Source organism: Acanthochromis polyacanthus, chromosome 14 (assembly GCF_021347895.1).
Source record: "Acanthochromis polyacanthus isolate Apoly-LR-REF ecotype Palm Island chromosome 14, KAUST_Apoly_ChrSc, whole genome shotgun sequence".
Lineage (NCBI taxonomy): Eukaryota > Metazoa > Chordata > Actinopteri > Pomacentridae > Acanthochromis > Acanthochromis polyacanthus.
This window is the reverse complement of record NC_067126.1, coordinates 5,249,919-5,271,300: the sequence shown is the minus strand read 5'-3', so window position 1 is coordinate 5,271,300 and position 21,382 is coordinate 5,249,919. Positions and strand designations below refer to the sequence as shown.

The 21,382-nt window shown below is 37.5% G+C and overlaps 1 long non-coding RNA gene across 1 annotated transcript; it reads right to left on the bottom strand.

Annotated features, from left to right (window-relative positions):
* Positions 1 to 7,899: 7,899 nt before the first annotated feature.
* On the bottom strand, positions 7,900 to 13,889 carry LOC127537236 (uncharacterized). The gene is made up of 3 exons (XR_007946869.1): positions 13,093 to 13,889; positions 12,784 to 12,854; positions 7,900 to 8,958 (listed from the first exon to the last, which is right to left on the bottom strand). It is a non-coding gene; the product is annotated as an uncharacterized LOC127537236 (long non-coding RNA).
* Between the last annotated feature and the right edge of the window lie 7,493 nt (positions 13,890 to 21,382).

Here is a 21,382-nt window from a genome sequence, read left to right as displayed (position 1 = left end):
GTTTCTTTGTAGTTGTATTCCGTCTACAGGGTCTCCTCGGTTTACAGCGTCCTCGACCTACAGCGTTTTGTTGTTACATGGAACTAGTTGTCAAGCGAGAGCTTTGTTTCCTTCTCTGGTTGTACGCCACCTTGGATTGTGCTACCTTCACTAACTTTTTGTCCTTCATTATGGCTCCTAAGTGTAAGTCAGACTCTTCTGATGCTTTGAAGAAAAGGAAAGCCGTCTCCATGGAAATGAAATTAAACAGAATAAAACGCTCAAGTTGTAAAGCGGTGGAACATAATTCTGTTATCTTCTTGTAAAATGATTCATACGTGCATGAAAGTCGTTGGTTTTCATGACTTTCAGAAGAACGGATCAGAACGTGATGCATGTAACGGATTTGTTTACATTTTCACCGGAGTTCCAACAAAAATCAACTTAACAGATGTGTAGTACTGTGGTGGTATCCAGATGTGTAGTACTGTGTAGTACTGTGTAGTATCCAGATGTGTACTACTGTGTACTATCCAGCTGTGTAGTACTGTGGTGTAGTGGATTAAGCTCCCGTGTATCTCTGAGTGCTTGCCTGATAATCTTGGTCTAATGCAAGAGACACCTGCCACCAGAGTGCATCCCATATGTCCCTGTAAGCAGATTAGGCTCTAAATGCAGGTATTTGAGGGAATATTCATGCAGCTGAGTGCTGCTTATGTAACGTCTCCAAGCCTCCTGTCTTGTTGGTCCTCCTCCGTGGAAGCCCCGAGGCCTCCTGGCCCACATCAGACCAGCAGATAATCTGCTGCTGCAGCCGCCATCAGATAAACTCAGAGAGAAGAAATACTGCAGTAATACCTGTAGAGATACTGCAGTAATACCTGTAGAAAATACTGCAGTAATACCTGTAGAAATACTGCAGTAATACCTGTAGAGATACTGCAGTAATACCTGTAGAAATACTGCAGTAATACCTGTAGAAATACTGCAGTAATACCTGTAGAGATACTGCAGTAATACCTGCTAGAATACTGGCAGTAATACCTGTAGAAATACTGCAGTAATACCTGTAGAGATACTGCAGTAATACCTGTAGAAATACTGCAGTAATACCTGTAGAAATACTGCAGTAATACCTGTAGAGATACTGCAGTAATACCTGTAGAGATACTGCAGTAATACCTGTAGAAATACTGCAGTAATACCTGTAGAAATACTGCAGTAATACCTGTAGAAATACTGCAAGTAATACCTGTAGAGATACTGCAGTGTAGAGATACTGCAGTAATACCTGTAGAGATACTGCAGTAGTACCTGTAGAAATACTGCAGTAATACCTGTAGAGATACTGCAGTAATACCTGTAGAAATACTGCAGTAATACCTGTAGAATACTGCAGTAATACCTGTAGAGATACTGCAGTAATACCTGTAGAGATTACTGCAGTAATACCTGTAGAGATACTGCAGTAATACCTGTAGAATACTGCAGTAATACCTGTAGAAATACTGCAGTAATACCTGTAGAGATACTGCAGTAATACCTGTAGAAATACTGCAGTAATACCTGTAGAAATACTGCAGTAATACCTGTAGAAATACTGCAGTAATACCTGTAGAAATACTGCAGTAATACCTGTAGAGATACTGCAGTAATACCTGTAGAGATACTGCAGTAGTTACCTGTAGAAATACTGCAGTAATAACCTGTAGAGATACTGCAGTAATACCTGTAGAGATACTGCAGTAGTACCCTGTAGAAATACGCAGTAATACCTGTAGAATACTGCAGTAATACTGTAGAGATACTGCAGTAATACCTGTAAGAGATACTGCAGTCCATACCTGTAGAAATACGCAGTAGTACCTGTTGACATACCTGCAGAAATACTGCAGTAATACCTGTAGAAATACTAGTAGAGATACTGCAATAATACCTGTAGAAATACTGCAGTAATACCTGTAGAAATACTGCAGTAATACCTGTAGAGATACTGCAGTAATACCTGTAGAAATACTGCAGTAATACCTGTAGAGATACTGCAGTAATACCTGTAGAAATACTGCAGTAATACCTGTAGAAATACTGCAGTAGTACCTGTTGACATACCTGCAGAAATACTGCAGTAATACCTGTAGAAATACTAAGTAGAGATACTGCAATAATACCTGTAGAAATACTGCAGTAATACCTGCTGAATATACTATAGTAATACCTTATGTACTTTCTGGTCATTTGTGTCTCTTTGTAGCTGTTCCATGTCTTTTATGGTCGTTTTGTGTCTCTTTCTGTTCATTTTGAGTCTCTTTGTAGCTGTTTCATGTCTCTTTGTAGTCATCTTGAGTCTTTTATGGTTGTTTTGTGTCTCTTTCTGGTCATTTTGAGTCTTTTATGGTTGTTTTGTGTCTCTTTCTGGTCATTTCTGTGTCTTTATGGTCTTTGTGTCACTTTCTGGTCATTTTGAGTCTTTTTGAAGCTGTTCCATGTCTCTTTGTGTTCATTTTGAGTCTTGTCTTGTGTCTGATTGTGCGCTGTACCTCAGATGGACTGTGTTTGTATAGATATTGTCGTGTTTTGTGTTGTCGTCCGTCCCTGTCGCGTGTTTCTCCTGCTGAACTGAAGTTCAGCTCTGGTTTGGGGCTGTGATTTATGAGGAAGTTTGCAGCCACACAGGGCTCCTCTTCACGGGCTCCACGCAGCTGTGACCAACACTGTCGCCTCTCTGACGACCCACAATGCCTTGCTTGTGGCGGTCGGCGGGGGGAGGAGGGCGAGGAGGTGGAGGACTGAAGAGGCCTGTCTTCAGCAGGTAGTCGTTCAGGTTTACGTCAGCGAGGTCATCACGACAACAACAACAACAAACAGACCGAAATCGTATTTCGTACGACTTTCAGGGATTCGTCTTCGAATTCACAGAATTTTAACTTCTGCATCTTCACCAGCAGCTGATACATCAGATCCGTGTTCACACTGTGTGTCTGTGTGGTTGTTTTGAGTCTCTTTGTGGTCCTTTTCAGTAGTTGTTTTGTGTCTTGTTGTGGTTGTTGTGTGTCCATTTGTAAATGTTTTCATCTATTGGTGGTGATTTGTGTTTAGTTTTTGCTGTTTTGTGTCTTTTCTGTCGTCATTTATGGTGGTTATTTGGGTACTTTGTTGTCATTTTGTGTCTCTTTGTGGTTGCTTCATGAGTCTTTTGTTGTTGTTTTGTGTCTCTTTGTGGTCATTTTGTGTCTGTTTGTTGTTTGTTTGTGTCTTTTTGTGGTCATTTTGTGTCTCTTTGTGGTTGTTTTGTGTCTCTTGTGGTTGTTTTGTGTCTCTTTGTGGTCATTTTGTGTCTCTGTTGTTGTTTTGTGTCTGTTTGTGGTCATTTGTGTCTCTTTGTGGTTGTTTGTGTCTCTTTGTGGTCATTTTGTGTCTCTGTTGTTGTTTTGTGTCTGTTGTGGTCATTTGTGTCTCTTTGTGGTTGTTTTGTGTCTCTTGTGGTCGTTTTGTGTCTGTTTGTGGTTGTTTTGTGTCTCTTTGTGGTCATTTTGTGTCTCTGTTGTTGTTTTGTGTCTCTTTGTGGTCATTTTGTGTCTCTGTTGTTGTTTTGTGTCTGTTTGTGGTCATTTTGTGTCTGTTTGTGGTCATTTTGTGTCTCTTTGTGGTTGTTTGTGTCTCTTTGTGGTCGTTTTGTGTCTGTTTGTGGTTGTTTTGTATCTCTTTGTGGTCATTTTGCGTCTCTTTGTGGTTGTTTTATGTTTGTCTAGTCTTTTCAGGTGTTCTTTCTGTTGTGTTCTGATGTGAGTCTGACCGTTCATCGTTTCTCCCGCTGTAGAACCCTGAGATGTTTTCTGTAGACCAGAGCGGGTTCATCAGACGTGGATCTGATGCAGAAACACGTCGGTGTTCGTCGGAGAATCAAAGCCGATCTGAGATCAGAACAAAGTTCTCGTCAAAAGTTCAGAGCTGAAGCTGCTGCTGAGAGCCAGAAACAGAAATATTGATGCAGAAGTGAAACACACAGAACATCAATATTTGATCAGAACGAGGAGAAAACTTTGATTAACATCCGAGTTTATACACAAGATTTGATTCAGCAACCAGAAACTCTTCAGCAAAACCAAATTCATAAACAGCTCGGCTCATTTTTTAAATATAAAATACTTTCCTTATTTTAAAGTGTTGTTTTTCATTTTTTAATGTAATTAAAGTTATTTTTCACTCATTTTTCAGTATCTTTATTCAAGTTATTTTCCATCAAACATGTAGAATTCCTGTATTTCAGACTTATCACTGCTGAAATCTGGTTTTTCAAGTCATTTCACTTGTTTTTGGCATTTTCTGCTGTTTATCAGCACATTTCCCAGCTCTTCTCTGCTACTTCCACATGTTGTAAGCCATTTTCTAGGCAGTTTCAATTGTTTTTTTTTGTTTGTTTCTTTTATAGATTTTTTTTGCTATTTTTTCAACTATTTTGTAGGTGCTTTCAGGTGTTTTCAGGTGGCAGTTTTTGTGATGTCTTTATCAGTTTTTTGGGGGCATTTTTGGTTATTTTGTGGTAATTTTCTGCAATTTTCAGCCGTTCTTTGCCACAGTTTTCCAGGTTTTATCAGCTGCTTTTTGGGTGTTTTCAGTTATTTTTTTCAGCCGTTTTTGAGGTGCTTTCTGCAGTTTTCAGGTGTTTTTCTGAGTACTTTCAGGAGTTTACATGTGTTTTTAGAAGATATTTTCATGTGTTTTCAGCTCTACAAGGAATTTTAGCTGTTTTTAGGCATTTCCAGGTATGTTCAGCTGATTTAAGACCTCTTCTACGCATTCACAGCAGATTTTCTGGCATTTTCAGACATTTTCAGAAATTTGCATGTGCTTTCATCGTTATTATGGGTGTTTTTTAAAAGGTTTTCCAAGAGTTTCCAGGCTTTTTTTTGTGGTTTCTTGTTTTTCCAGGCATTTTCAGTAATTTTTTAGACATGTCCTCCTGTTTTTCAGATGTTTTCTTAGGTTTTTTAGTTACTTTTCCAGACATTTTTGATGTTTTCTATCATTTTCAGTGATTTTATTCAACATTTACAGCTGTTTTCTACCCATTTTCCAGCTGTTTTCTGTGATTTTGTTGTTTGGTGTTTTGCAGGAGACAGAATCATTGTGTTTGCTCTCATCTTTCTGTGGTAACGACTAATGAACTCCAGGAACATACACTGAACTTTGATCTCCGTGGAAACATGCTGTCTCATATCGCCCAGGTGTTTCTACATGTTTTTAGGCGTTCTCACTTATTTTCCAGCTGTTTTCTGCTGGTTTTTAGGTGTTTTTCAGATCTTTCTACCTGTTTTGTAATGTTTTAGTTGTTTTTCAGGTGTTCTCAGTTATTTTCCGGTTACTATCCAGCGGTTCTCAGCTGTTTTTCAGGATCCAGATCTTCTCTCGGTGAACTGGAGGAATCTGAAATCTGGTCTCCGTGGAAACGTGAGGATGCTGCTGATCTGTGTGTCAGATTGTGATGAAGCCTCCTGAGCGAAGATTATTTCTGCCGGATAAACCGTCGGCTGAACATTGTGTTGCAGCCGCAGACGCACAAAAAGAGCAGCGGAGCTCTTTGTGTCGTCGTGTTGACGCCTGAGGACGAGATCCAGGACGAAGAAGAGGAGGAAGAGGAGGAAGATGAAGAGGAGGAGGAAGGCAGGAGGTGATGGAGACAAAAGGCGACACACTGCTGATGAAACAGCAACACAATGAAGCTACACAATCCAAACATTCAGAGATGAAACACAGCCAGCAGACCTCCAGATACACAATAACACACAATAATGGAAATTAATACACAACTAAGAGCCCCCCCAGATACACAATAATACACAAAAAACACAATATACACAATCAGACCTCACAAAAATGTAAAATCGTCACGAAACTTTACCACAACGAAACACAAAATCACCGCATAAAGACACAAAATCAACACAAAACATTCTAAATTAACTCAAAAAGGCAGAAAATCTTAACAGATTAATGAAGGTAAATGTAATAAAAATAATAACACATTTTATTTATAAGGCATTTTTCATTTAAAGCAAACTCAAAGTGCTACAAGCACACAGTAAACAGACACAGTTTTAAACAGGAGTCCTTACAGGAAGTTAAAAACGTCTTTAAAAGGAAGTTCTAGGAGTGTTTTTTAAAAGCCGTCACTGTCTGTGGGGTCCTGAGGTGGCTGGTATTGAGTGTAGCAGCACAGCAAGCCTGATCTCCCACCGTACGGAGCTTCTGGGAGGGTGGAGGAGGTGTTGTCTTGCAGAGTGTTTGTTCCGGGTTGGGGCTTTCTGAGGACTATTGTAAGTATGGTGGGGTGTGCCCATAAATGTACTGAGGAGTGATGAGAGCGACTTTATAATTGATTCTGGCAGTGATGGGAAGCCAGTGAAGCATGCAGAGTGTGGAGGTGATATGTTTTAAGTAGGATCCTAGCAGGGCTGTTCTGAATCAGTTGGAGATCTTGGAGACTTCTGCTGGCGATCCCAATGAGGAGGGCATTGCAGCAGTCCAGCCTGGAGGAGATGGAGGCGTGGACGAGCTTCTCAGTGTCAGATACGATGACTGAGGGACGGAGTCCTGCAATGTTCTTTAGGTGGAACAAGACACAGATGTTTGATATGACATTCAAAAGTTAGGTGAGAGTCCAGTCAGGTCGGTGACAGCAGGTGAAAATGAGATATTTTGTCCAGAAAAGAAGATGGTGGTTATGGAGGATGACAGACCTGGTGAGGGGTGCCAATGGCTTTGGATTCAGAGCAGTTTATCCATCCATTTATCATCTATACACTGCTTAGTCCTCACTAGGGTCATGGGGGGTGCTGGAGTCTATCCCAGCTGACTCGGGTGAAGGCAGGGGACACCCTGGACAGGTCACCAGTCTGTCACAGGGCTACATATACAGACACACAATCACACTCACATTCACACCTACGGGCAATTTAGAGTGATCAATTAACCTCAGCATATTTTGGACTGTGGGAGGAAGCCGGAGTACCCGGAGAAAACCCACGCATGCACAGGGAGAACATGCAGACTCCATGCAGAAAGATCCCGGGAAAGTTGGAATGCGAACCAGGGATCTTCTAGCTGCAAAAAATGCTAACCACTACTCCACTGTGCAGCCCTAGAGCCGTTTAGTTGAAAGAAGTTCTAACTTATCTATGCCTTTATCTCCTCCAGGCAGGTGGTGAGAGTTAAGAGTGATGATGATGATGATGATAATGATGGTGACGGAGCAGTTGAAGAGGTTGAGTCAGTCCTGAGGTACAACTGGGTGTCATCGACGTAGCGATACAACAAAATTCCATCCTGGCCGATGACATGACGAAGGTGGAGCATGTAAATGATGAAGAGTAACGGACCCAGGACAGACCTCTGAGGGACACCACAAGTAACAGGAAGTGTGTGAGAACTTACAGCTCCCATGGTGACAAACTGGCTCCAGTCCAGGGCAGAAAGTCCAATATTTTTATGAAGGCACTTGAGGAGAATGAGGTGATCAACAGTGTGAAAGGCAGCTGTCAGAAATGTGTGTATCAGTGTGTATTACTGTGTCTAAATGTGTATCAGTGTGTATTACTGTGTCTAAATGTGTATCAGTGTGTATTAATGTGTCTAACTGTATATCAGTGTGTATTACTGTGTCTAAATGTGTATCAGTGTGTATTAATGTGTATTTTGTGACGGTGCTGTTCCTTCTGGTTGTGTTGCTGCAGGATAAATCTGGGACACCAACAGAACGAAGCGATCAGATTCAGTTTCATCCAAAGACGTCAGAGATCGACGTGTAATGAAATTTTCAGCGTGATCTAAAATGTACATACTGATGGACACTGGTCCTGCAAAGAATCTTCAAACTGACTGACAGAGAGGGTCACATGACACCACAGACGATAAACGCTGTCAGACTCTTTAAATCAGAGGTTTTAATTCACCTGCAGTAAATAGAGACACAGCAGAACCAATAATCACATTTACCTCCATTATCAGACTCAAACTGTGAGTAATTTTAGTCAAAATTCAAGTAATTGTAGACAGATTTTAGGTTAGTTTTTAACATTTTTGCATCGTTAAAGACAAATTTTTACCATTTTCTTGCATATTTTGTGTAATTTTGGACATTTTTAGTCAGAAAATGTTTATATTTATATCGTCACATTCACAAAAGCTCACATTAACATCAATTTATAATAATATTAACATTTATTTGCATTCATTCACACTTTAACGTACATTTATATTGACATTTTCACAAATACATATATTCATATTTACTTCCATTAAATGCATTCACAGTTAAACAATAACAGTTATTTCTATTATTAGACACAAATTGTGAGTAATTTTAGAGAAAATTCAAATAATATTTGCCATTATTCAAATTAGTTTTGACAATTTTGTGTTGTACAGACAGATGTTGTTATTTTTGACAAAAAGTCACGTTTATTATCCATTTATTCTTTGAAATTTATAGTTATACTCACATTTACCTGAATTAAAACGCACTTTAACGTACCTTTACATTGACATTTTCATACATACAGATCCATATATTCATATTTACTTCGATACTTCACATTCTCTTTGAATTAATCTCATTTACCGCCATTAAAACACACGCTAATGTGTATTTATAGTGACTTTTTGACACATGCTGAACCATATCTATACAATAAATGAGTCCAGAAAGCTCAGGTGTTTCATAAAGTGGATAAAGTTTGAGGTTTTCCTTCTTCGTTCAGCGTCTCCGTGGCTTTAATCCCGACTCTGTTTCCTCTGAATGACTTCCTCCGTCCACCTCTCACCTTGTAGCTGTGAAAGCAGAAGTGGGTGAAGTGGCGTCTGTTGGGAAACCGGAGTGAGTCAGAGCTTGGCTGGATGTCAGAGTGCACATTCAGCAGCTTTCATCACATCAGCTCCGTCTGTTGGCAGGTAGAGAACTGTTGCTGCTTCCCCAAAGATCGCCTTCAGAGAGGAACAAGAGGAACAAGAGGAGGAGACTTTTACCTTCAGACACGACGGGAAGTCACCGGACGTCTTCACTGGACTTTAGTCATTAAATGAAACATTCAACCAGTAAAACGGTAAAACAGTCACTGAGTCACAGTCTGAGAGTCACAGCAGAGTCCTGAACATCTGCAGTGACTCTAAAACTGAGATAGAAAAATACAAAATCAGGTTAAAACAATCCTTTGTAATGAGTTTCTTTACATACAGTCTTACATTGTTTAAAAAAGACTCATTTAAAAAGCGTAAGTTTAAAAAGAGTCAATCAATAAAGACTTGTTTCAGAAAGATGAATTTTAAAAAGACTCATTTAAAGACGACTTCAAAAAAGACTTACTTTAAAAAGATTCATTTTAAAAGACTCAATTTAAAAGACTCATTTAAAGAGAGTCATTTAAAAAGACTCATTTAAAAAGAGTCCATTTAAAAAGACCTATTAAATAAAGACTTGTTTCAAAAAGACACAATTAGAAAGGGCTAAAACAGACACATTTTGAAGGAAGATACCCTTTGAAAAGACTCATTTAAAAGACTAAATTCAAAAAGAGTCATTTTATAAAGACTCGTTTAAAGAAGACCAATTTCATTCAAAAAGATGCAATTAAAAAGGGCTAATAAAGACAAATTTTAAGGAAGACATCTTTTAAAAAGACTCATTTAAAAAAAATCGTTAAAAGACTCTTTTAAAACGACTAACTTCAAAAAGAGCAATTTGATAAAGATTCATTTTAAAAAGACGCAAAAAGACACCTTTTGAAACGACTCCTTTAAGATTTACTTCAGAGACTCATTTCAAAAAGACTCAATTCAGAAAGACTCTTTAGAAAGACTCGCTTATAAAGACTTATTTTTTAAAAGACTCGTTAAAAAGACTAATTTTAAAAGACTAATGTTAAAAAGATTCTTTTTAAAAAGACTCATTTACAAAAGGACTCGTTTCATAAAGATACAATTAACCCTTTAGGCGCCAGAGTTTTTTCAATAAAATATTCAGTTTAAATATCATTTTTTCTAAAGGTTGTAACTTGAAAATGGTTGGAGATAAAAGCAAACTGTAAATGAGAAAAATCATCAGTATGACCTAAAGTTTGTGATGGGAGTAAATTCACTCATCTAATTTGCATATTATGACGTCACCAGGCGGCGGACATATGGATTACATAACTTTATTGATGTTTATCATCAAGATGGCATTGTTTGGCTCAGAATTTGTCAGATCTCTGTCTCCATGATACCCAACAGGCTCATCAAAATGTCTGATCCACTTGTGAAACTCTTCATCATCTGTCAAGCAAACCCAGCCATCATCATCGTCATTTACGACGGGGCCGTGAACGCCACTGCAGCCTCCACCGTTATTATCAGTGCATTATCTCCCGTGTCTGCTGCTATTTCTGCGTTTTTTTGCATCCCCGCTATCCCCCTCACCCCAGCTACACCCACCACGTCCCCTCCTGCCACCCCGGACCTCGTGAAGCAAACCATCGGCTCCAGTATGTGCTGATCGTGGACCGTCATGGCGCACCGACCCGCTGCCGTTACGCACAGACGCAGCGGCACTTTCTGTCTCAGTGGACGACTGAACATCTTCATCAGAGGGTGAATATTCCTCTTCAGAATATGAGTAAGCCATTACTTGACAAAGTACTTTGTCAGCGTTGACCAGACCTCTCGGTACGGTGAGTTTTCTCTCTCCAAAATGCGCTCTGATATGCTCCGTCTACGAGTCTTGTCTCCTCGGTTTTACTCCAAAGTTTTGAATGAAAACACGCCCACAAACGATGCTCAGATTGAAGTTCCAGATGTCCACCATCTCCTGGTATAAAGTAGTAACTACACGAGGCACTATATTTGAAGTTATGGCTTGTTATGTTCAGCAATGTTGAGACTTTGGCGCTTAAAGGGTTAAAAGAGTATTTATAAAGACTCATTTTGTAAAGACTCATTTAAGATTTTTCTTCAAAAAGACGAATTTTAAAAAGACTATTTTTTAAAAATGATTAATTGATTAATCGACTATTTGACAACTAATTGATTAATTGTTGCAGCTGTAGTTGAAAAGTTGATGTTACATGAAATTTCCCCTAAACTTTGAGGTTTGATCTTCAGGTTCTTTTTCAGGTTTTCCTGTCTTTGCCTTCATGGTGTTTCCTCTCTAGCGCCACCCTCAGGACAGTTTTCATTCATTTATCTCAAACAAACAGCCTTCTTTTATTGATAGTATTTGTATAATAAGTTTCCCTGATGTTGTCTTTCCCTCCTGCTGCAGATTGGATGGAAACATTTGTCCGTCCATCGGCCTGCAGGGCGGCGATGCGGCGCCACCTAGGAGGCGGTGACTCAGCGTCTAATGAGCTCTGGCAGCCATGTTGGCAGGAAGTCATGTGACTCCACCCTGCAGCAGAGGTGACACTGTGGGAAACCTGGGAGGGAACTTTACATCATCCCCACATAAATCTGGAGTTCAGACGCCTCGAGTCAGGATGACAAACAGGACGGAGGAGGAAGGTTTAGAAAAAAAGAGTAAAAAGAGTCATTTCAAAAACACACATATATAGAATCAGTTTAAAACAGAGTCAGTTTAAACAGATGCACCGAAAGATGATTTAAAAAAGAATCAGTTTGAAAAAGTCAGTTCAAGAAAATGTATAAAGGAATCATTAAAAATTAATCAGTTTAATCAAGAGTCATTTCAAAAAGACTCATGTAAGGAATCATGCAAAACAGAGTCAGTTTAAAAAAATGTGTTAAAAAGACTCATTTAAAAAAGAACCAGTTTAAGAAAAAGAATCAGTCCAAAAAGAGTCCATTTTAAAAAAGAGTTGGTTCAAAAAGACACATATGAAGACTCATTTAACAATAATCAGTTTTAAAGAAAGAATCAGTCTAAAAAAAGTTGGTTCAAACAGACACATACAAAGACTCGTATAAAAAAAGAGTCAGTTTTTTAAAAAGAATCAGTCTAAAAAAAAGAGTCAGTTTAGAAAAAAGTTCAGAAAGACTCTCATAAAGACACATTTTAAAAAGAGCGAGTTTAAATAAGTCATTTCCTTTTTTTTAAATGGCTCACTCAAAAAAGAGTAATTTATAATATTACTTAATTTAAAAAGAGCTGATTAAAAAGAATCTGTTGAAAGAGAATTGTTTTTAAAGTTAGTTCAAAGAAGATAGATTACCTCAAGATGAGTTTGAAAAGATTCAGTTAAAACAGATTTATTTTAAAAAGAGTGATTTAAAAAAAATCATGATCATGAGCGTCACAGGAAATCCTGCAACAGCGTTGGTTTAGCAGCAGAATAACTCAACTGATCGGCAACAAATGTTAGTTTTAACAGTGAGTTTGAAGTTTTATCTTAAAGTAGAACATGATCTCAGATTCCACAGTGTGAATTCTGTTCCTCTTAGAAGCGGTGTTTACGTCTGTCTGCGTTTCTTCTTTGTTGGTGGATTTCTTCATCAGACTCTCAGAGCCAAACATCCGTCTGGACATTTCTTCATTATTTCCCTGATTTTCAACACGTACGAACTTTCCCCCGCAGACGTTACAGATTTATTCCTGACAGTCTGCCCTCTGTCCTGGAAACTCTCTGCTCTGATCAGACACGTTCTCCGTCTGCAGGGGTAATACGTACACGGGATTAAACCTGGAGAACAGTCTGACACTCTGTAATTAACCATGTTCTCTGTCTGTGGGGTTATAACCTGATAGAACGGTCTGACACTCTCTGATCAGTCTACAGGGTTTACAGGGAGAACGGTCTGATGCTGCTGAGGACTACAAACCTGCAGCTTGTGATGTCATTCTGTAGTCCAACATGGAGGCTTCAGGGCCTAAATCCAGTAAAGATCACGACCTGCAGCAGCAACAAGTTTTAGTTTAATCTTTAATCAAAAAGTCAAAAAGACTCATTTCAGAACTATTAATAAGAAAACAGATAAAAAGATTAATTAGATTTTCAAGTCCATTGACTTTTTATCTAAAATACAATTTTGTGTTTTTTCCTATTTAAACGTTTTTAAATAAAGAGTCAAACATGAATGTGACATGTTGCTGGTTGCATTGCTGTGTCAGTCATCTCTGTGACAAATTACCGTTTTGCTAGTTGCCGGTTGCATTGCTGTGTCCGTCATCTCTGTGACATGTTGCTGGTTGCATTGCCGTGTCAGTCATCTCTGTGACATGTTGCTGGTTGCATTGCTGTGTCCGTCATCTCTGTGACATGTTGCTGGTTGCATTGCCGTGTCAGTCATCTCTGTGACATGTTGCTGGTTGCATTGCTGTGTCAGTCATCTCTGTGACATGTTGCTGGTTGCATTGCCGTGTCCGTCATCTCTGTGACATGTTGCTGGTTGCATTGCTGTGTCCGTCATCTCTGTGACATGTTGCTGGTTGCATTGCTGTGTCCGTCATCTCTGTGACATGTTGCTGGTTGCATTGCCATGTCAGTCATCTGTGTGACGTGTTGCCGGTTGCGTTGCCGTGTTGCTGGCAGCAGGACACGCCTCGCGGCCTCCCCGGCAGTGCTGGCAGGCGGCTGGTTGAGGAGGCTGTGGCGGTTGGACTGGATTCAGGGATTAGCTGTTCCAGGAGGGAGGAGGGTTTGTTGGCTCGCCGAGGCCCCCAGAGGACGCTGGGAATGAGGAGGGAGGGCCCCGAAAAAAACAACATCCACCCCCACAGTCCCTCTCTGCTCCCGGAGCCGCTCGCCCATGTTGGTATGCAGAGCGGTGGCGGCCGACCAAAACTGCAACCAGCCGACATACCAGCAGCACGACAGAGTACGGAGGCCCAGAGGTGCCACAAAGAAAACAATATGACAGTTACAGAAAATAAAAAATGAACAAAATTAACTCAGTGAAAATAAATGAAGAACATTATTACTTATCTGAAAAAAAATAAATACAAAATGTTTGGAGGCCCAGAGGTGTCACAGAGAAAACAGACACCATCACAAACACAAATAAAAATAAAAAAAACTAACTCAGTGGAAATGAATAAAAAAACCTTATTATTTATCTGGAAAAAATAAATAGAAACGTATGGAGGCCCAGAGGTGCCACAAAGAAAGCAGACAACATGACAATTACAGATAATAAACTAGAAAAGCACTCAGAGAGTGCAGACCTCCACCAAGGATAGAGAGGAAAACAGGAAACCCATATAGTAAATGACCATGAGCTGGAATCGAACCTGCATCTCTGACACAGCTCTGTTTATAAATCACCTTCTTAACCAGTTGAGCTATCTGGACACCTTGCTCCAATTTGTACTAAACATACTAAAAATTCAAAGTGATCCAGAATCCAGGATCCTTTCTGGATTGCCACCAAAATTAAATCAGTTCTTCCTCTTACCATAGTCTACATCCCCTCAAAATTTCATGTGAATCTGCCCAGGCGTTTTTGAGTTATCTTGCTAACAGACAGACAGACAAAGAGACAGATGCCGAGTGTCACATAACCTCCTTGGTGGAGGTAAAAATTAACAAAACTAACTCAGGGAAAATAAATTTTAAAAAATGTGCAGAGGCCCAAAACTGCCACAAAGAAAACAGACAACATGATAATTATTTTTTTTAAATTAGGCAGAACTAACTCAGTGAAAAAATAAATAAATAAATAAAAAATTATATATATATATATATATATATATATATATATATATATATATATATATATATGTAAAGTTAATATTAATATTTTTAAAAATGTAAGGAAGTCCAGAGGTGCCACAAAGAAAACAGACATCATAACAATAATAAAAAATAAACAAAACTAAATCCGTGAAAATAAACAAAAAACATCATTACTCCTCTGATAAAAGAAAAATGTACAGAGGCCCAGAGGTGTCACAATGAGGACAGACACGATGATTATTACAAATAATAAAAATTAAACAAAAGTAACTCAGTGAAAATGAATACAAAACCTTATTACTCTCTGAAAAAAATCTAATTTTTGTATAATTACTTAATTTTCCCAATGCTCTAAGTTATGAAGACAATAAAAAAATCTTCTGAATAATTTGTGTAAAAAAAATTCTCCACCAGTGTTGCCTTTGTTCGAAGCGTATGCAATATCTTTTAAAATATATTTCAAAATCTGATGAATAATTATTGGAGCAGATTTAAGAAATACAGTTCAAACTTTTTCCCAAATAAGTACATACACAAAGATAAATAAACAAAGAATACTAGTAACACACTGTAGCTGTACTTTCCCCCATAACTGATACTATCTATTTTTGTAAAGTGTAACTCTCTAAAATAAATTGGCTCTAAAATATTAAATTTTAATTACATTAAAATTAAAATAGTTTTTTTTTCTAATTTTGACAGCTTCTAGTGAAATTATGTTAGAACAACAAATTACACTGAGTTGGAGGAATTTGGTATTTATAATTACTTATTAATATGCACAAGTTTTAAAAATGACTACCTATGAAAATGAAGTTGTTGCAATTAGTAATTTCACAGTATTTCAAACGATATTTTAAATGCCATGTACTTAATTACCATAATTATGATCACAAGTGTTCAAGTTGACAAACAAATTTTTAAAAATTAAGTTGTTTAAATGACTTTTTTCTTCTTTATGTGTCATGTAACTGTTTTAAAGAAATTAAATAATTCAGCAAATCCAAAAATATATATATATTAACACACAAAAAAACAAATAGTGATTTAGAAATTTTATTTTACAATCAAATTTAATAAAGTGGAGATATTGTGTCCAAATAATTGCTTTCTAAAGAGTATTGTCTCATTTTTTGACCCAGAAAGTCAAAACTTTATGTTTTAGTTCATATTTTTGGAGTCAAGTTGATTTATTGACCTTGTGAGATGAAATTCGTTCCAATTATTCAAATTATTAGAGACATTTTTAACCTTATGACCTCCGTTTAAGTCTCAGTTATAACAAAGCTTTGACTTTGATTGTCATTTCTGGTGTTTTTGGCACCAATGAGCCTCCATATGGAGCTGATGCGTAAAGAGGAGAAACAAAGAGCTGTTGGAGGAGGAAGACGAGGAGGAAGACGAGGAGGAGAGTTTCCTCCATATGAAGAAGAGCCTCTGAGGAGCAGAGAGGAGGAGAAGAGCTCCACCTGCAGGACAAACTGAGAATCAACAAACCTGCTGAGAGTCAGATCTTCATCAGATTTTCATCAGATCAATGTTTTTATGTCCGACATCGAAATAATCTGAACTCCTGGTGAGAAGCGTCATCCAGCAGCGTGAGACGATCAGTATTCTCACATTTCTGCTTCGTGTTTGTCACTTTGGGTTTGTTTTTGTTCTTTTGTTTGCTGTTTTTCTTTGATGTTTTTGTATTTTCGTCCCTTAAAAAACACAGGGAAGCCATTTTAAAGGTTCAATATCTCCAGAAATAAAACTTCCACAGACAGGAAAGTTGGTGAGGACTTGGACAGGAAAGTTTACAGCAAATTTAAGGAACTGATGGGATCCAGCAGAGGACAAATTCTGCATTAAAGGTCCTTAAAAATGGGAAAAGTGCAAAATGTTCAAACTTTGGTGATATTGTGTCCCCATAAAGTTCCTGTAAGTGCATGTCTATGGATGGATCCAGATTTCTACTAAAATTCAATCTTTGGTCGACATTTCACCAACTTTTGGGGCTCTAACATCAGTAGAATCTGAAATTTTGGCAAATATGAAAAGACAGGGTTCCATTTTTTTTATATCTAGAAGTACCAAAATGAAAATATTTATCCATTTGGACAAACTTTGAGTTGATTTAGACAAATTTTAGGTCATTTTGGACACTTTTTAAGTTGTTATGGACAAACATGGAATAGTTTCTCACAGATCATAGTGATTGAATGGATCCAGAAGAGGACAAATTTTTAATTACTGACCTTTAAAAATGGCAAAAAAGAGTCATTCTGGATAATGTTTGTGTGATTTGGACCAAATTTCAGTAATTTTGGACAAACCTGAAGTCACTTTTAATACATTTTCAGTCGAGTTTTTCCAGTTATTTTGGACACAGAATAGTTTCCAGAAGATCTAAATTATCAAATGGCTTCAACACATTTTTAAATATTGGCTGTTGAAAGTAAATAGAAAATGTATATAAATGGATGGATCCATATTTCTATGAAAACACAGACTTTGGTCATGTGCTTTTGAGGCTCTAACATCAGTAGGATTGGATGATTTTTGAGTTGTTTTGGAAAAACGCTGACAGAATAGTTTCCAGACAAGGTTCCAGTTTTTTACCATTCTGACAAAAGGTTGATGTGGACTTATTGGTCAAAGAACAAAATCCAAAATCTGGTGTTAATTGGAGTCTATGTGTTGGTGTTATATGTGCAAAGTTACACGCTCCTTCCATGTTGTCTTCATGTTGAAATGTAACAACATATGCACACTTACAGGAACTTCCTGGGGCCACAGTACTGAGCTTATTTGAACAGTTTTGCACTTATTATCATTTTTAAAGACCAGAAATTTAAGATTTGTCTTCTGCTGGATCCATTTATTCATCTAGATCCACTGTTCTGTCTGAGTTTCCACCAGATTTCATGACTGTGAGACTTTTATTTGTGGAGGTACTGAACCGTTAAAATGGCTTCATGGGTTCTTTTAAAGGTGGAAAACACGGAATTCTCCAAATTCAGGCAAAATATTTGACAGAATTTGGGATCTTGGAAGTTTTTGTGTTCTAAATGACAAACTGTGAACAGACTGACCTCAGGCTGAGCTGCAGTGAACTCTGGATGGACAGATGTGCATTTCAGCGTATCAAACAGGACCATGTTTTCATCTCGGTGGGGGTTCTCCTCTTCTGTCTGGTTCTGCTCCGACTCTGTTGTTGCAGTTGGAGGATCATTAAACCTGAACCTGGATCAGCCTGAGGTTCCTCCTGAGGACGGATTAAAGTCAGCAGGACGCCGACGCTGGAGGAACTGAAGCTGATTCAGTCTGTGAGAACCTTTATACTCGCAGAAGGTTCCCTGGTCCACCAGCTGAAGAACGTCTTCATTCAGTGGATGGTTCTCCACCTACTGGGTGCGGATCTTTAAAGGTTCTTGATGTTTACTGAAGTTCTTTGGTTTGACCAATCATTTGGTCGATAAAACATCAGAAAACAGAGAAAATGTTTACATTTTTTTGTTGTTTTTACAGTTTTTCTGGTTTCTACGTTTAACTGTTTCAACTGTTTCTCTTGGAGATTTTTTGTTTACTTTGGTTCTGTTGTTTTCATTGTTTCCCACACTTCTTTTGTTTCTATTTGTTTAGTGTTTTAGACAGAACTTTTTCCGTTTCCACTGTTTCTACTATTTTTAGCATTTCTACGGTTTCTGTAGTTTCTCCTGATTCTACTGTCTCTCCAGTTACAAATATTTTTACTCTGTCTCCTGTGTCTCCTAATGTTTTTACTGTTTTTACTCTTTCTCCTGTGTCTCCTAATGTTTTTACTGTTTTTACTCTGTCTCCTGTGTCTCCTAATGTTTTTACTGTTTTTACTCTGTCTCCTGTGTCTCCTAATGTTTTTACTGTTTTTACTCTGTCTCCTAATGTTTTTACTGTTTTACTCTTTCTCCTGTGTCTCCTAATGTTTTTACTGTTTTTACTCTTTCTCCTGTGTCTCCTAATGTTTTTACTGTTTTTACTCTGTCTCCTGTGTCTCCTAATGTTTTTACTGTTTTTACTCTTTCTCCTGTGTCTCCTAATGTTTTTACTGTTTTTACTCTGTCTCCTGTGTCTCCTAATGTTTTTACTGTTTTTACTCTGTCTCCTGTGTCTCCTAATGTTTTTACTGTTTTTACTCTGTCTCCTGTGTCTCCTAATGTTTTTACTGTTTTTACTCTTTCTCCTGTGTCTCCTAATGTTTTTACTGTTTTTACTCTTTCTCCTGTGTCTCCTAATGTTTTTACTGTTTTTACTCTGTCTCCTGTGTCTCCTAATATTTTTACTGTTTTTACTCTGTCTCCTGTGTCTCTTAATGTTTTTACTGTTTTTACTCTTTCTCCTGTGTCTCCTAATGTTTTTACTGTTTTTACTCTTTCTCCTGTGTCTCCTAATGTTTTTACTGTTTTTACTCTGTCTCCTGTGTCTCCTAATGTTTTTACTGTTTTTACTCTGTCTCCTGTGTCTCCGAATGTTTTTACTGTTTTTACTCTTTCTCCTGTGTCTCCTAATGTTTTTACTGTTTTTACTCTTTCTCCTGTGTCTCCTAATGTTTTTACTGTTTTTACTCTGTCTCCTGTGTCTCCTAATGTTTTTACTGTTTTTACTCTGTCTCCTGTGTCTCCTAATGTTTTTACTGTTTTTACTGTGTCTCCTGTGTCTCCTAATATTTTTACTGTTTTTACTCTTTCTCCTGTGTCTCCTAATGTTTTTACTGTTTTTACTGTGTCTCCTGTGTCTCCTAATATTTTTACTGTTTTTACTCTGTCTCCTGTGTCTCCTAATGTTTTTACTGTTTTTACTCTGTCTCCTGTGTCTCCTAATGTTTTTACTGTTTTTACTCTTTCTCCTGTGTCTCCTAATGTTTTTACTGTTTTTACTCTGTCTCCTGTGTCTCCTAATGTTTTTACTGTTTTTACTCTGTCTCCTGTGTCTCCTAATATTTTTACTGTTTTTACTCTGTCTCCTGTGTCTCCTAATGTTTTTACTGTTTTTACTCTTTCTCCTGTGTCTCCTAATGTTTTTACTGTTTTTACTCTGTCTCCTGTGTCTCCTAATGTTTTTACTGTTTTTACTCTGTCTCCTGTGTCTCCTAATGTTTTTACTGTTTTTACTCTGTCTCCTGTGTCTCTTAATGTTTTTACTGTTTTTACTCTTTCTCCTGTGTCTCTTAATGTTTTTACTGTTTTTACTCTGTCTCCTGTGTCTCCTAATGTTTTTACTGTTTTTACTCTTTCTCCTGTGTCTCCTAATGTTTTTACTGTTTTTACTCTTTCTCCTGTGTCTCTTAATGTTTTTACTGTTTTTACTCTTTCTCCTGTGTCTCTTAATGTTTTTACTGTTTTTACTCTGTCTCCTGTGTCTCCTAATGTTTTTACTGTTTTTACTCTGTCTCCTGTGTCTCCTGTGTAAATCCCCTGCAGCACCCACATCCTTCTAATCCATACTGACCGTCTGAACTGTTATCAGCTGTGGAATCGGACCTTTTATCAGATTAACAGATTTCCGTCTGACTTGTCACGACTCTTGTCTCTTTTTGTGGCCCTAACCCGCCGACCCCCCAGGTTAATGGAATATCATGGAAAAATAAAGAGCTCAGAGGTTTTTATGGATTTGATTTCTTTTAGTTTGCATTAAATCCCTTCAACACGCAGGTGCAGATTAATGCAGCCTGAAAACAGGAAAACAGGAAGGAGGCGACGATCAGCAGCAGGTAAAACTACAAACCACACAGTTTCACTGGAAATAAACTCAAATATTAAATATATTCCTCACAATCTGAGTGTGAAAACTGTTTTATACGTCAGATGTCAGGTGAAAATGTTTCATCTTCATGTAGATCTGCTTGATGTGTGATAAAAATCCTGAGACTCAATACAGAGATCACACATGAACAAAATTTAAGCTAACGTTGGCTCATTTTGACTGAATAAAGTGATTTAGACTGAATTTATCACATAAAGCTATCTGAAATCCGTCCAAAAATGAGTTAAATAATTTCAAATGTCTAAAAGTTAGTCAATTATTATCCAAATAATTGTTCAAATCTACGTGACAATTGTCTAAACTGACACAAACATGTCCAAAATCTGTCCACAGTAAGTTGTAGAATGTCTCAAAGGACTTTAAATTGTCCAAATGGCTTTTAAAAAATGGCTAAAACCAGTCAAATATTGTCCAAAATAAATTACTGTTTGTTCAAAATGACTTTAAATTATTTAGAAAATTGGAATTTGTCCAAAAGTACTCAAAAATGTGTCCAAAATTAATAAAAAACTGTCCAAGTCTACTTAATAATCATCCAAAAATGCTCAATGACAGCAAAAATCTGTCCACAATAGGTTACAAATTATCCGGGGGAAAAAAAATCCAAAATCATTCAAAACTAGTCCAAATACTTTTCAGTTGTCTACAAGGACATACACATTTACAAAAACTGCCCACAGTAAGACAGAAATTGTTTAAATTGATTTTCAAATGACAAAAATGGCTCAAGAATGTCTGAAATTAATCAAATATTGTCTAAAATGAGTCACAGTTTGGTCAAAATGTCTTAAAATTATTGAAAAAAAACATGATTTTTGTTCAAAATTACTCAAATTTTGTTCAGATTGAGTTGGAAATTGTCCAAAATCACTTAAGATGTGTCTAAAGTGACTTAAAATTGTTTAAAAAGGACTCAAATATTTCACAAAACTGTCCATAATAAGTTATAGATTGTCTCAAAT